This window comes from Anolis carolinensis, chromosome 3 (genome assembly GCF_035594765.1).
Source record: "Anolis carolinensis isolate JA03-04 chromosome 3, rAnoCar3.1.pri, whole genome shotgun sequence".
In the NCBI taxonomy this organism is placed as follows: Eukaryota; Metazoa; Chordata; class Lepidosauria; order Squamata; family Dactyloidae; genus Anolis; species Anolis carolinensis.
The window spans coordinates 270577174-270591566 of NC_085843.1; the positions used below are offsets into that span (position 1 = coordinate 270577174).

Genomic DNA, 14393 nt, shown 5'->3' on the forward strand with positions numbered 1-14393 from the left:
CAAATTTCATTTGACATTAGGTTTTATAGGTAATGGGTAGCAAGTTCATATGAAGAAGGACAGCCAATTCTGGGTTGCATCAAAAGTATAGAATCCAGATTGAGGGAAGCCATAGTGACAGTTTATTCTGCTTTAGCCAGACCTTATTTGGGATACTGTATCTAGTACTGAGCACCACTATTCAAGAAGGGCACTGTTAAGTTAGAACATGTCCAGAGGACAACCAAAATGGCAAAAAGTCTGGAAATCAAAGCTTTATGAAGACTAGCTTATGGAGCTAGATAAAGAAAACGGAGAGGTGACATGATAGCCATATTTGAGTATTTTGAATAGAAATCACATGGAAGAGGAGGTCACCTTGTTTTTTGCTGCTCCAGAGACTCAAAGAGTGGAGGAATTTCCTTGTCTGGAGATCTTTAAAAAAGATCAGATGGTTTTATGATTTTGTATTACTTTAAAGTATTTAATACTAGCTTGATTTCTGAGTCTGTTATTTCAATATTCTGCTTTGTAACGTATTTCTTCTTAGCTTCCTTCCAGCCTTGGATACCAAGATTCTGGTGAAGGCTGTCCTATTGCCTCTAAGCACCAGGTTTTTTCTTTAGTGGGGTTCTGATTTTTTCTAACCATTGTAGGCTGCTTTGGGCACACGGAACAAAAAAAAAAACTAGGATAAAAATCAAATTAATAAATACAACCATGAATACACATAGTCTCCCCAACAAGCAATGTTTACTCACTATTTCAGAGCAGCCGTTTCGATATCAGTGTTGCATTCCTGAGTGCCCCACACTTGTCTTGTCTCTTGAACCACAGTTAGAACAGTTGTCAGTTCAGAAACAAGCAGAATCTTTGCAATGGGTTTGAAAGGAAACATTCCACAAACAACTGCCCACTTCTCTGGAAAGCCAGTCTACAGAAGAAGCAGCAGAAGTGGTTCATCCTCATTAACAGTATAACACATGTTGGCTGATAAATGGGCAAAAATATCCAAGATCCCTTAACAAGCAATATCTTGATTAGAACCAGCAAAATATGTGTGAAATTGTATGCAAGCTCTTGAGATCTCCAGATTTCTTCAGTGAGCAAGATGGAACAAAAAGCAGGGTGGGAGTGAGAAGATGAGGGGGAGAGAAAGAAACGTTCTGGCGATGAACCTTTCATAGGCTGAAATTTGGCTTAGGTTTCGATACATGCTGTGCAGGATTCATATTATGCCCAGGATTCTGTTGGAAATATCTATTGTGGGGTTGGGCAATTATAACAATATTGGGCAATATTAGGCAATTAGGACCCATTGGGGTTGAAAAAACAGCCAAAAACCAAAGAAATCAGAGAACATCAGGGAGACCTTCCCTACTTTTGGAAGACCTTTCTTTTGGAGGCCTGATTAGTACCAACATTGGCATAATTGCCAGTGCAAAGTAGCACAGCTTTTTACCAAAGTCTCTGGAGTCTCATTTATTATGTTCAAACTTTCATTTAGTTTCAAGCAGTTTTAACATTTCTTAACTGGCTTTCTTATTTTTGACATGTCTTTTTAACTTTAAACATTGTTTTAGCTATTATTTCTATTGTTTTCAATGGTTTTAAATATGTTAAGTTGATTTGATTTCTATGCTGCCTTGAAATTCCATAATATTGGGCAGGGCATAAATGTGTTTTTAAGAAATAAAATATGAGAATTTTATTTTAAACTAAACTCCCATACACGCAGTGTATAAAAATAACTGTATGGTCCTGGAGTCAATGTTATTTTTGGCCAGAAAAAGGGTGACCCAGGTAACCTGGAGATGCATGGGCCATATAAACAAACTTGGGCCCTCCATCCAGACCTAGGGCTATCCATTGTCCATGCCAGATGAAATGGCTCATTGTGTCATTTAATGTTCATACATACAAACAAACACTCCGTTTAGTACTTGAATTTGTCACCACTGACTTTTAAAAAATGTAGGTGCATTGGCAAACAGAGAATAAAGACCAAAGTAACAATTTTTCCTATTTGAAATAATGGAGCCTGATTTTGGGTGGTGCATTAAATAAAAAAAGAAACCTTGACAGAAATTGGAACCAAATTGGATAGTTATGCCTAGCAGGTGGAAGGAAGGTAATCTTATGATGATAACTCTCATTTTCAGGTGGTTGATTCTTATCTTCTTTGCATTGCAGAATCCAGCATGACACCTAACAAATCCACTTAAAGCTGTGTCTTCCCTGCTACTCCATTTTAGGGATAATCCTATAAGATTTTCACAACTTCAGATTCAAGTCACCTTTCCCCCTCTCTATCTCTTCTCCTGTACTGCTACTTTTTGTAACAACTCATCTGTTGAGGATATCTGAAAAACTAGCTGTTTACACATAATTTTGTATATATTTTTGTTGCATTGTCATGTCTGCCATCTCATGAAGCTGAGACTGTGGCTTGCTATGGTTCAGTGGAGATTTAAGCCATACTCTAGAGTGCCAGGGTGCATCTAGACTGTAGAGGTTAATGCAGTTTGATATCACTTTAACTGCTCTGGCTCAATGGTGTAGAATCCTAGGACATGTAGTTTAAGAAGACCTTTAGCATTCTTTGCCAAAGTGTGGTGGTGCCTCAAATTCCATGGTTTTATAGTTTTGAGCCATGGCAGTTTAAATGGTGTCACTCTGCATTAATTCTGCAGTGCACCTGCAGACCAATAATTGAACCATTACACCACACTCTCTCTTGTGTACATGTCTGTGTCTATATATCTTCAGGGAGTCAGCATGGTATAGTGGTGTGAGTATTAGACTATGACTCTGGAGACAAGGGTTTGAGTTGTTGCTTGCCCATGAACCCCACTCAGTGACTTTGGGCAAGCCACACTTTGTCAGATGTAGAGGAGGGCAACACCAAGCTTCTTCTGAACCAACCTTGTCAAGAAAACCCAATGATAGGTTCATCTTAGGGTCATCACAGGCTTGAAATGACTTGGATATACACAACAACATATGCCTTCATGCTGCCTATTGACTTACTGTCCCCATGACATTTGCTCATTTCTGTAAGTATTGTGGGTTTTTTTGGGGGGCTGAACAAACTACCTTGCTTTGGCAAGATTTGGGATCTCTAGAGCTTGCTGGAAACTCCAGAGTATCCAGCAACTTTGGGCCAGTTTGGACAGGAGGGTCAGAACAGATTTGGATCAATCTACTGATCAGGTGGGACACCGACACATACCCTTTTCCCAGGAAGAGGGAATGGATTGTGCCTGTGCCACCAATGCCACTCCTAGTCAGCACCAGAGCTCCGTCTGATGGCCAGCAGCCTGAATGGATCTATATAGCCAACTGGGAGCCGTGGTGGCAATACAGAGGGCGAGGTGACAGTCCAGTAATACTGATGTGGTCTTGGCTTGAATGGACTATCTGGATGGCAACACCATATCTCAGTGGGTTTGGATAGGTGTCTGTCCACCGCCGGACTAGTCCCAGATTTAGGAGCCAGTGTAGACTCATTCTTATTGCAATCTGATTCATGGCGCTTCCATTACAATGCACTGGAAGCAAAATGATTTTGTATCCCCTTTAACACTAAGTTTAAGACTAATAAGTTGGTAGCATAAACCTTCACAGGCATAAACTTCATCAGATGTATTAACTCCATGAATGCTTAATGCAACCAACTTACAGCTCTCTGTTTCAAAGGATATAAAAGATCTCTTTGCACACTGATCCAGACTAACATGGCTATATTCTCGAAGTGTACTTGAAAATAGTGCAACCAAACTGTGATGATGGAAACTGTCAATTTTCTGTATTGTTTACCTAACATCTTTCTCCTTCTTCCTCTCATTGTTTATCCAACTTATTCATGATTCATTTTGTTTTTGCTGACTCTGCTTTCAATCATATTTAACTTTTTCTTTCTGTCTGTATCTTGAGTCAATAAACAATCCCAATAGGACTGGGTGAGCCCTAATCCAGATAGGCTTGTTTCCCATTTTAAAACAAATTACTTTAAATATTACCCCACCATTAATGTTTAAGAGAGGATATTGTTCATGTTCCAGAACCAAGTCTCATGAATGTTTTAATACTTCTAAGCATGAGCTCCATTGAGGTCAATTTGAAAATTCCCGTATTCATTTCTTTTTCCTTTGCAGATCTGATGCTCTTTTGCCAGCACAAGGGGTTATATAGTGCTTTTGCCTCTCTCAGACAAATCAAAAAGGCAATTGCTTTGCCACTGGAAAGTACCAGAAGTATATAATTCTTAAGAAGTGGAAAATTGAAAGGGTACTGCCAAGATGGGCGTAGGTTAGAGTGGCGCATGAGATCTTTCACTGAGTTAGTTCTCTGAGATAATAATCTTTAAGAAGCAGGATTTTTCAAAACTTAACATTTATGAGAGTTTCTCCACAGGGAGGAATTGGCACTTCATCCTTGCTTGTTTCTTTTCTCCCCTTTTGTTGCACATCTCTTTTAATGAAGCATTTGAGTTGTGTCATCGCTAGGGTATCAGAAACAGTCTCGGTGTTCAAAGGTCTTATTCTACTATTAACAAAGGCTAAGAGAGCATTGACAACAGAGGAAAATGACCTATGTGACCTTTATGGACTTCCCAGAGACATATACTTGGTCATTGTTGGAAGCATGAGGACATTTTGGTTTCATCCAGCAAAACTCTTTGCTAAATGCTTGTAATCTGTAACCCTACAGATTTCTGCAGTTATGTCACAAGGGTTGGTGTCATCCAGTGTGGTAATTCATAGTGTCACTCCATAGACTGCCTCTGCCATACCAGACCATATTTCTATAGAATCATAGAATCATAGAGTTGGAAGAGACCTCATGGGCCATCCAGTCCAACCCCCTGCCAAGAAGCAGAAAATCGCATTCAAAGCACCCCCGACAGATGGCCATCCAGCCTCTGTTTAAAAGCCTCCAAAGAAGGAGCCTCCACAACACTCCGGGGCAGAGATTTCAACCGCCGAACAGCCCTCACAGTGAGGAAGTTCTTTCTAATGTTCAGGTGGAATCTCGTTTCCTGTAGTTTGAAGCCATTGTTCCGTGTCCTAGTCTCCAGGGCAGCAGAAAACAAGCTTGCTCCCTCCTCCCTATGACTTCCCCTCACATATTTGTACATGGCTATCATGTCTCCTCTCAGCCTTCTCTTCTGCAGGCTAAACATCCCCAATTCTTTAAGCCTCTCCTCATAGGGCTTGTTCTCCAGACCTTTGATCATTTTAGTTGCCCTCCTCTGGACACATTCCAGCTTGTCAACATCTCCCTTCAACTGCGGTGCTCAAAATTGGACACAGTATTCCAGGTGTGGTCTGACCAAGGCAGAATAGAGGGGGAGCAGGACTTCCCTGGATCTAGTCACTATACTCTGACTAAACTGCCATTGTCGCATCACATTGTTGGCTCATATTTAACTTCTTGTCCACGAGGACTCCAAGAACTTTTTCACACATACTGCTGTTGATCCAGGTATCCCCCATTCTTTATCTTTGCATTTCATTTTTTTTCCTGCCTAAATGGAGTATCTTGCATTTGTCCTGCAGCACTCCACTAGTCACTTCTTTCCAGGATGAAGAAGACGCATTGGTAAGCACCCTTTGGGTTTGCTCACTTAGCCAATTATAGATCCACCTAACTGTAGTTTTGCCTAGCTCACATTTGACTAACTTGTTTGCCAGAAGGTCATGGGGGACCTTGTCGAAGGACTTACTGAAATCCAGGTACGCTACATCCACGGTGTTCCCTGTATCTTTTTCTACTAATGATACTTGTAAATCAAAATCCCCATATATGATTAAATGTGATTATATATTCCCATATATCATTACATTAATGACTATAAAAAACCCAGTACCAATGAAAAAACAGCACATGCTTGTAGTGTATGCAGATAAAACTATCTGACTTGAAGTATCATTGTAATTGGGTAACAATGACTGCTCTGACAGGAGAGCATGTGAGAGCAAAAAGTGAATTAGCATACCTTTAGCCTTGTAGGTATATTGATACTGTATATGTAAGCTGGGCTTACAAAAACATTTTTGTGTTTATCAAAGCTAATACAGAGATATAATACATATCTACTGAAACCCTGCACAAAAATTGTATTAACAATCATTCTGGTGTCAAGTGCTCTGATAATGTCAGATGATGAAGTCCGCACCCCCCTCCACACACCCCTAGTGATGCCACTGAATCTAAGAAAAACTAATGCATGGAGTGAAACTTAGGTAGAGATTTTGGGAGGTGGGTTGAAAGAGGGCAAGGAAGTGCATTAAAAAAAATTAAAGGCAGCTAGAGAATTTTCCACATAGCCAGTGGCTCCCATATCAGAAGAGTAATGAATCTGCTATGGTTTTTGATTTTTTTCTGAACTTTAAAGAAACTATTCAAGGCACTTTTTTCACGTCAGGAGCGACTTGAGAAACTGCAAGTTTCTTCTGGTGTGAGAGAATTCACTGTCTGCAAGGATGTGGCCCAGGGGATGCCCAGATGTTTTTTGATGTTTTTACCATCTTTGTGGGAGGCTTCTCTCATGTCCCTGCATGGAGCTGGAGCTGACAAGAGGGAGCTCATCTGTGCTCTCCCTGGTTGGATTCAAACCGGCAACCTTCAGGTCAGCAATCCAGCCTTTAAGTCAGCAGTCTTGCCAGCACAAAGATTTAATCCACTGTACCACCAGTGGCTCCCTCAATCCAAGGCACTAAATCTATTTCATGGAATCATAGAGTTAAAAGAAAACACAAGGGCCATCCAGTCCAACCCCCTGCCATGCAGAAACACACAATCAAAGCACCCCCAATTTATGGCCACCCAGGCTCTGCTGAATGACCATCTGTCAGGGGTGCTTTGGAGAAGAAGGCTCAATATATTGAATAACTTAATGAAAGTTTAGAACATATTACTTTGAGTGAATGAAGAAAACTTGCCACTAGAGGGAGATATCAGCATAGTCATTAGGATGGTAAAATCCATGTATATCAATTTTTCTCATATAGACAGGATTGTGAACATGATGAGATCTGGATTATTTCTCTTATTGTCCCTGGATCATTTTGGACTTGATGAGTCACCTTTAAATGTGTGAAGTGAGTGAACTGAAAACCATTTATTTGATTTTGATGATATGATATAAAAGTTGGTTCAGTATTTAACCATTGGTGTATCATTCACATGTCATTCTCCACTGGGTGATTTGGTCATCAAGTGAGCAGCATGCATGTAGGCTCCATTTCCTCTGAAGAAGACTTGTGTGAAGGCTGGCTGAAATCATACATCATGCCAGGCTGATACAAATCTACACGCACATAGTTAAATATGTTTGTGCTATATGAATTCCCTTTAGGGAGAGAGGGCGGTCTAGAAATAAAATTGTTGTTGTTGTTGTTGTTGTTGTTATATTATGAATTTGCAACCAATTGTGTATCCATAAAGGGGTCTGCTTATTGAACAGTGACTAATTATGCAATATTGTGAATCAAGCCGTACATTGGGCAATTCACTATCCGTATGTCCATATATCCACTGATTACGCTTGTGGAACTCTGTGTTTGAACTCTCCATACATTCAGTGAACAGGCAAATGAATAGAAGTAACAGAAGAGCAAAAAGTTGACCACATGCTTTTGTGATTCTGACCATACACTTTGATGGATAAGACATTCAAGGTTAGTAGGAAAGATTCTATATGCAGCTGTATGTGGATAGTACGGCTGTGCAAAAAATTGTAAGAGGACTGTAAATCATAAGCATTTTGTTAAATCTGCACTTATGATTTAATGATTTATGACTTAGGATTTTTGACCCTCAGAGCCACCTTCTGCTTGCATAAGGCTGGAGAACAGGAACCCCAAGCTCCACGGGACCTTAGCTCAGTGGTTCTCAATCTGTGGGTCCCCAGGTGTTTTGGCCTACAACTCCCAGAAATCCCAGCCAGTTTACCAGCTGTTAGGATTTCTGGGAGTTGAAGGCCAAAACATCTGGAGACTCATAGGTTGAGAATCACTGTCTTAGCTCTTGTAGGTTTTTTAAAAAACAATGAATGGAAAAAATAACATTTTTTGTCACTTTGCATTAGAGATGACCCGGACCCCTTACAAAAACTTTAAAACACTTTAGAATAAAAATGGGGATTGCACGAATTTTGTAAATACAAATGAAGCAGATTTTTGGCTTTGTGCACACCTCTATTGGATAGACTTCTTTTTTAAAGTGTTGATCAGGGAATGGGAGTCCAGCCAGTAGATTCATCAATATGAAGGGCATGACCAGTGGGCAAATCTGCCCCCAAAGTTGTTTGACAGTGCCAAGGGGGTTGTTTGATCACTGCCAATATCAATATATGGTGACTATGTAGAACTAGTGCATAATCACAGCAATAGCATGATTTCCCAGTGGGAGAAAAATCCATCTAGTCATCCCACTTGACCATCTTTTGAAGTAGTAGATAAAATCAGTCTTTAGTTCTGCAGCATGAGTGGAGAAGATCAACTTAATATCAACTTCATCTGCTATTCATGAAAACTGGGACTTAATATCTTTTTGAATTTAAAATTTTCTCTAGCATTATCCTCCTAGTCCATTTGTCTGTAATAGTTCTGGTGGAATCTATTGTTTTAATGTTTATGGGCTACCTGCTTCAGAAATGGTATTGCTGAAAAAATGGTGTATATATATATATATATATATATATATATATATATATATATATGCAGCTAAATAATTAAGTATTCATATGCCTTGTATAAATATAATCAAGATTAAATGCTATCTTTCCCCATATTAAAATTTCCCATTACCTTTGGTGAAAAAAGCAGGATGTCTCATGAATGTTAAAAATAGATTGTTAAAAATATGAAGCTATGCTGGATCAAACCAAAGACATAACTGGTGCTGGTTTCTCCCCCTCCTCCTTAGAAACAGTACAAGTAAAATATACAATAAGGTGACCATTGAAGCGGAATTAACTGTTGGCAATATTAGCATAATTTAAGACTATTCATAAAAAAGGAAAAAATGCAATTAAAAGATGAAAACAATAAACCTTCTGTTGTCACTGGAGCCAGCAAAAAACCATGGAAAACCCATAAGGAAGATATGAATACAGTAGCTTTATCCCAATTATGTTCCTCAACAACTAGCAGTTGCCATTCTATAAGGTTCCCATAATCCAACCCTGAGGCCCAAAGGGTGAAATCTCAGCGCAAGGGAGCTGGAACTGATGCTTAACTTCAGGTTAAAAATTTGTAAATCTAATCCTGAATTCCAGCCTGTAATTGCATTGGGCAAGAGTAATACTATTACAGAGCTTCATAAATAGCAATGTGAAGTACAAAAAAGCACCTCATTGAATAACATTGCTTTAGGATGGGGAAATACTAACTCAAATGAGCAAACTTGCAAGGCTGCAAATCCTTGGAGCTACAACTGTGAAGCCTTGGAGCCTGCTAAAAGGAGGGAGAGATGAGAGAAGAGGTTCAAAAGGAAGTCAATAGAATATTTTCCCTATTCCATGGAAAAATGTTGAAAGCGCTTTTTGACCCTCCCCCCAAAAAATAGTTTCCAAAGAGAGTTTGCAAGGTAAAAAAAAATAAACAGATAAAGGAATTCAAACAAGATTTTAAAAATAAAGCAAATAGTTGTGTTTTTTAAAATAAAATAAAATAAAAATGTTTCTAACTTATCCCAACTATTTGAAATTACTGATATGGCTTTACTTGCCTCTGAAATAATATCATGGAGGAACACAAGCAGAGTTTTCACAGAAATTCTAGAGCCCCTGCAGACGTGGAAGATAGATGTCCAATTTACATTTCAAGCAGATGAAATCTGGAACAAAGCCTCTAGCAGATCTTCAGGACTACTTTATTTCACATGAATCTCCTTTTGTGCTCATGTTTTTCAGATATATTCTCTTCCAAGGAAGAGAAGGTAGGTAGGATGCCATAAAAAGAGCAAACTTTTTCAACTGCAGTGCTTTGTTTCTTATATAGGGTACCCCTGCCTGAAAGCAATATGTGCACTTCAGTATGGGAAGGGTTGCTCTGTCTGCTAGGGTTGTTATGTCAAGAGCATCCCAAGCCATGAGATTTTAGAGCCAAAACCTGTGACCTGAGATGTTCCCCTGGAATGTTGTGGACATTTTTAAGCTGCAATCACCCTTTCAGATATTCAGAAACTGGGATTTTGGCCAGACAATCTTGTTAGTTCATTCTCTTTGTCAAAATCCTGGCTTTAGCTTAGAGCTTGTCTACATTAGCCAAAAAACTCAGCACAAATGCAACATTGGCTATTTCTACGGTTCACAGTAACCTTCAGCGTATTTCCAGGTTTTGAGGCAGGGGAGGAGGGTTAATACAACTTTGCTCCACTTTAGGCAAAATCCAGGTCTTTTCAGGAGTCTGGACAGCTGGATCCGGTTCAGTTCAGACTGATACCTTACCCAGACAGACACTGCCCCTGATCAGGGTTGGCTTGTCCTCCAAGTTGACCCCTTCTTTCTTGATAATAGCACAGGCACTCCATCAAATGGCCAGATGCTTGGATGATGTTTTGTGACCAACAGGAGTGATGGAGGTGACACTGAGAATAGCAGCCCATTGAGGCTGATGTGGTCCTGGCTTGTCTGTACACCGTCCCAGATTCAGCATTTTTGATTTGAGGTTGCTCCAGGGAGCCTCGGTGGTGAAGTGTGTTAAAGCACTGAGCTGCTGAACTTGCAGACCGAAAGGTCGCAGGTTCAAATCCCGGGAGTGGAATGAGCACCCGCTGTTAGCCCCAGCTCCTGCCAACCTAGCAGTTCGAAAACATGCCAATGTGAGTAGATCAATAGGTACCGCTCCGGCGGGAAGGTAACGGCGCTCCATGCAGTCATGCCGGCCACATGACCTTGGAGGTGTCTACGAACAATGCCGGCTCTTTGGCTTAGATATGGAGATGAACACCAACCCCCAGTCGAACATGACTGGACTTAATGTCAGGGGAAACCTTTACCTTTACCTTTTGGTCCCACTATAATCACAGTGACATTATTCCAACTGTGGTATAACAATCCCAGTCTCGATAGAATTATGCTCCACCAGAACTAACCCAAGATCTTTTGTGCTTCAAGTAAAGGACGTGGTAGCCCTGCCATTCCAAACATTCAGCATGAAATGTTGAGGGCACCAACTCATATTTCAATTGAAGCGGCATCTGAATTGTTCTGCAGCACTGGTGATAAAGGAGAAACATGAGAAACATGGGAAGGAATTGTCTCTATTGCCCAGGTCATCTCACTCTGCCACATTAGGAATTGTAAGCTCACTCTGTTTCTTTCTATGATGTCAAAATACTTGATATCTACACACGTATGATTTTAGAGCAGAGGAATGTTGACTTCTATGCCTTTATGGCTGATCCAGTCTTGGCTTGCAGCATGAATCACTTCAAGCTGTATTGCCATTTTTAATGTATCAAAACACTCCAGAGATTCAAACAGGCTTTCCTGAGTTTGAAGTTGAATCATAGAGTCATAGAATAGTAGAGTTGGAAGAGACCTCATGGGCCATCCAGTCCAACCCCCTGCTAAGAAGCAGGAAATCGCATTCAAAGCACCCCCGACAGATGGCCATCCAGCCTCTGCTTAAAAGCTTCCAAAGAAGGAGCCTCCACCACAGTCTGGGGGAGAGAGTTCCACTGCCGAATAGCCCTCACAGTGAGGAAGTTCTTCCTGATGTTCAGGTGGAATCTCCTTTCCTGTAGTTTGAAGCCATTGTTCCGTGTCCTAGTCTGCAGGGCAGCAGAAAACAAGCTTGCTCCCTCTTCCCTATGACTTCCCTTCACATATTTGTACATGGCTATCATGTCTCCTCTCAGCCTTCTCTTCTGCAGGCTAAACATGCCCAGCTCTTTAAGCCGCTCCTCATAGGGCTTGTTCTCCAGACCCTTAATCATTTTAGTCGCCCTCCTCTGGACGCTTTCCAGCTTGTCAACATCTCCCTTCATCTGCGGTGCCCAAAATTGGACACAGTATTCCAGGTGTGGTCTGACCAAGGCAGAATAGAGGGGGAGCATGACTTCCCTGGATCTAGACGCTATTCCCCTATTGATGCAGGCCAGAATCCCATTGGCTTTTTTAGCTGCCGCATCACATTGTAGGCTCATGTTTAACTTGTTGTCCACGAGGACTCCAAGGTCTTTTTCGCACACACTGCTGTCAAGCCAGGAGTCCCCCATTCTGTATCTTTGATTTCCATTTTTTCTGCCGAAGTGAAGTATCTTGCATTTGTCCCTGTTGAACTTCATTTTGTTAGTTTCGGCCCATCTCTCTAGTCTGTCAAGATCGTTTTGAATTCTGCTCCTGTCTTCTGGAGTGTTAGCTATCCCTCCGAGTTTGGTGTCATCTGTAAACTTGATGATCGTGCCTTCTAACCCTTCGTCTAAGTCGTTAATAAAGATGTTGAACAGAACCGGGCCCAGGACGGAGCCCTGCGGCACTCCACTTGTCACTTCTTTCCATGATGAAGACGATGCATTGGTGAGCACCCTTTGGGTTCGTTTGCTTAGCCAATTACAGATCCACCTAACCGTAGTTTTGTCTAGCCCACATTTTACTAGTTTGTTTGCCAGAAGGTCGTGGGGGACTTTGTCGAAGGCCTTACTGAAATCCAGGTACGCTACATCCACGGCATTCCCTGTATCGATCCAACTCGTAACTCTATCGAAAAAAGAGATCAGATTAGTCTAGCATGACTTGTTTTTGGTAAATCCGTGTTGACTATTAGCAATGACCGCACTTGTATCTAAGTGTTTGCAGACCACCTCCTTAATGATCTTTTCCAGAATCTTGCCTGGTATTGATGTGAGGCTGACCGGACGGTAATTGTTTGGGTCATTCTTTTTTCCCTTCTTGAAGATAGGGACCACATTCGCCCTCCTCCAATCTGCTGGGACTTCTCCCGTTCTCCAAGAACTCTCAAAGATGATTGCCAGTGGTTCTGAAATAACTTCCGCTAGTTCCTTCAATACTCTTGGATGTAGCTGATCTGGCCCTGGGGACTTGAATTCGTTTAGAGTGGCCAGGTGTTCCTGGACAACTTATTTCCCTATTTGGGGTTGGATTTCCCCCAATCCTTCGTCCATTCCATGTTGCTGAGGTTGAAGATGGCTTTCTTTTTGTGAGAAGACCGAGGCAAAGAAGGCATTAAGCAGTTCTGCCTTTTCCCTATCCCCTGTCACCATCACCCCATCTTCTCCTTGCAGTGGCCCTATCGCCTCCTTTTTCTTCCTTTTTCTACCAACGTAAGCAAAAAAGCCTTTTTTGTTGTTTTTTATGTCCCTGGCAAGCCTGAGCTCATTTTGCACTTTAGCCTTGCGAACCTTTTCCCTACAGGTGTTGGCTATACATTTGAATTCTTCTTTGGTGATTTCTCCCCTTTTCCACTTCTTGTGCATGTCACTTTTGAGCTTTAGCTTGAAAATGTGCTGAAAAGGTAGTTCTTAGGGGGAAAAAACACATTTCAGCTGAATCAATTATCCCAGAATCAATCCATTGAGAAGCACTGGGCGATAACCTCAGCTGGTCTTATCGTCAATCACACATGTGGTTCAGAATGTTACTGTGGACACATCGATACAGCCATTATTTCTCCCCTAAATTTATGTACTTTTTATATTTCTGGCCTTCTTGACATCAAAGGATTAAAAACAAAGCAAAACACAAACCCAGAGAGGTCAAAGGCTCTAGCTCATTGGCTTTGGCTGAGAAATCTCTGGTTGGTTCATTAAATGTTTGTGGCCCATACTACTGTGCGATAAGAAGCCTGCTTTGAAAATTAGTAATGTTCAGCATTGGCTTTATGTATCCCAGCTGGAATTATTAGAAATATGTCTCTTGCTAATAGCTGAAGGAAAAAAAGTTCAAATGATTCAATAAGATGCAAAAGAAAACATGAGTTGCTGGGCTATTCTCTCTCTTCCTTCCCCCCTCCCATATTTCCAATGTAGAAGAAAAGTAATAGCTGTCTTATGAAAATATCTACAAGTGTGGCTTTGTATTATAGAACTAGAAAAATGCCAACTTGTATGACTTGTGGCACCACTGAGCATGACGATAAGAATGTGGTGTAAAAATATTTTCAAGATAGGGTTCTTTACTCATGAAAATGGTCCTCTGCTTGCAACTGAAATCATGTGTATGACAAGTGTCATTGCCTACTTTGTGCTCGGCAGTCCAATTTTTTCAGACTAAATGGCTAGATATGGTGGCTGCTGTGTTGGCAGTTGTTTGGCAGCTGTTGATCTACTGCTGACCCAGAGCACTTGTAACTTACAAAAGCAGCTAGTGCCTTCCATGCCAGTGAGTTTTAGCCTAAATATCAAAGGAGCTATCAAAGATACTGAATGCACTTGGGAAA

General features: G+C 41.0%; 1 protein-coding gene across 3 annotated transcripts in view; it reads right to left on the bottom strand.

Moving 5' to 3' along the window:
• spata16 (spermatogenesis associated 16) overlaps positions 1–14393 on the bottom strand; it is a 250743-nt gene that overhangs the window by 178713 nt on the left and 57637 nt on the right. The window contains exon 1 of one of the 3 annotated variants that reach the window (XM_062976771.1): positions 741–1646. The exons of 1 other annotated variant lie outside the window; for it this stretch is intronic. The gene's annotated coding sequence lies outside the window, so the exon portion shown is untranslated. Of the gene's footprint in view, positions 1–740; positions 1647–14393 lie in introns of those variants that run through there. One more of the 3 variants, XM_008106073.3, reaches the window with a different exon arrangement.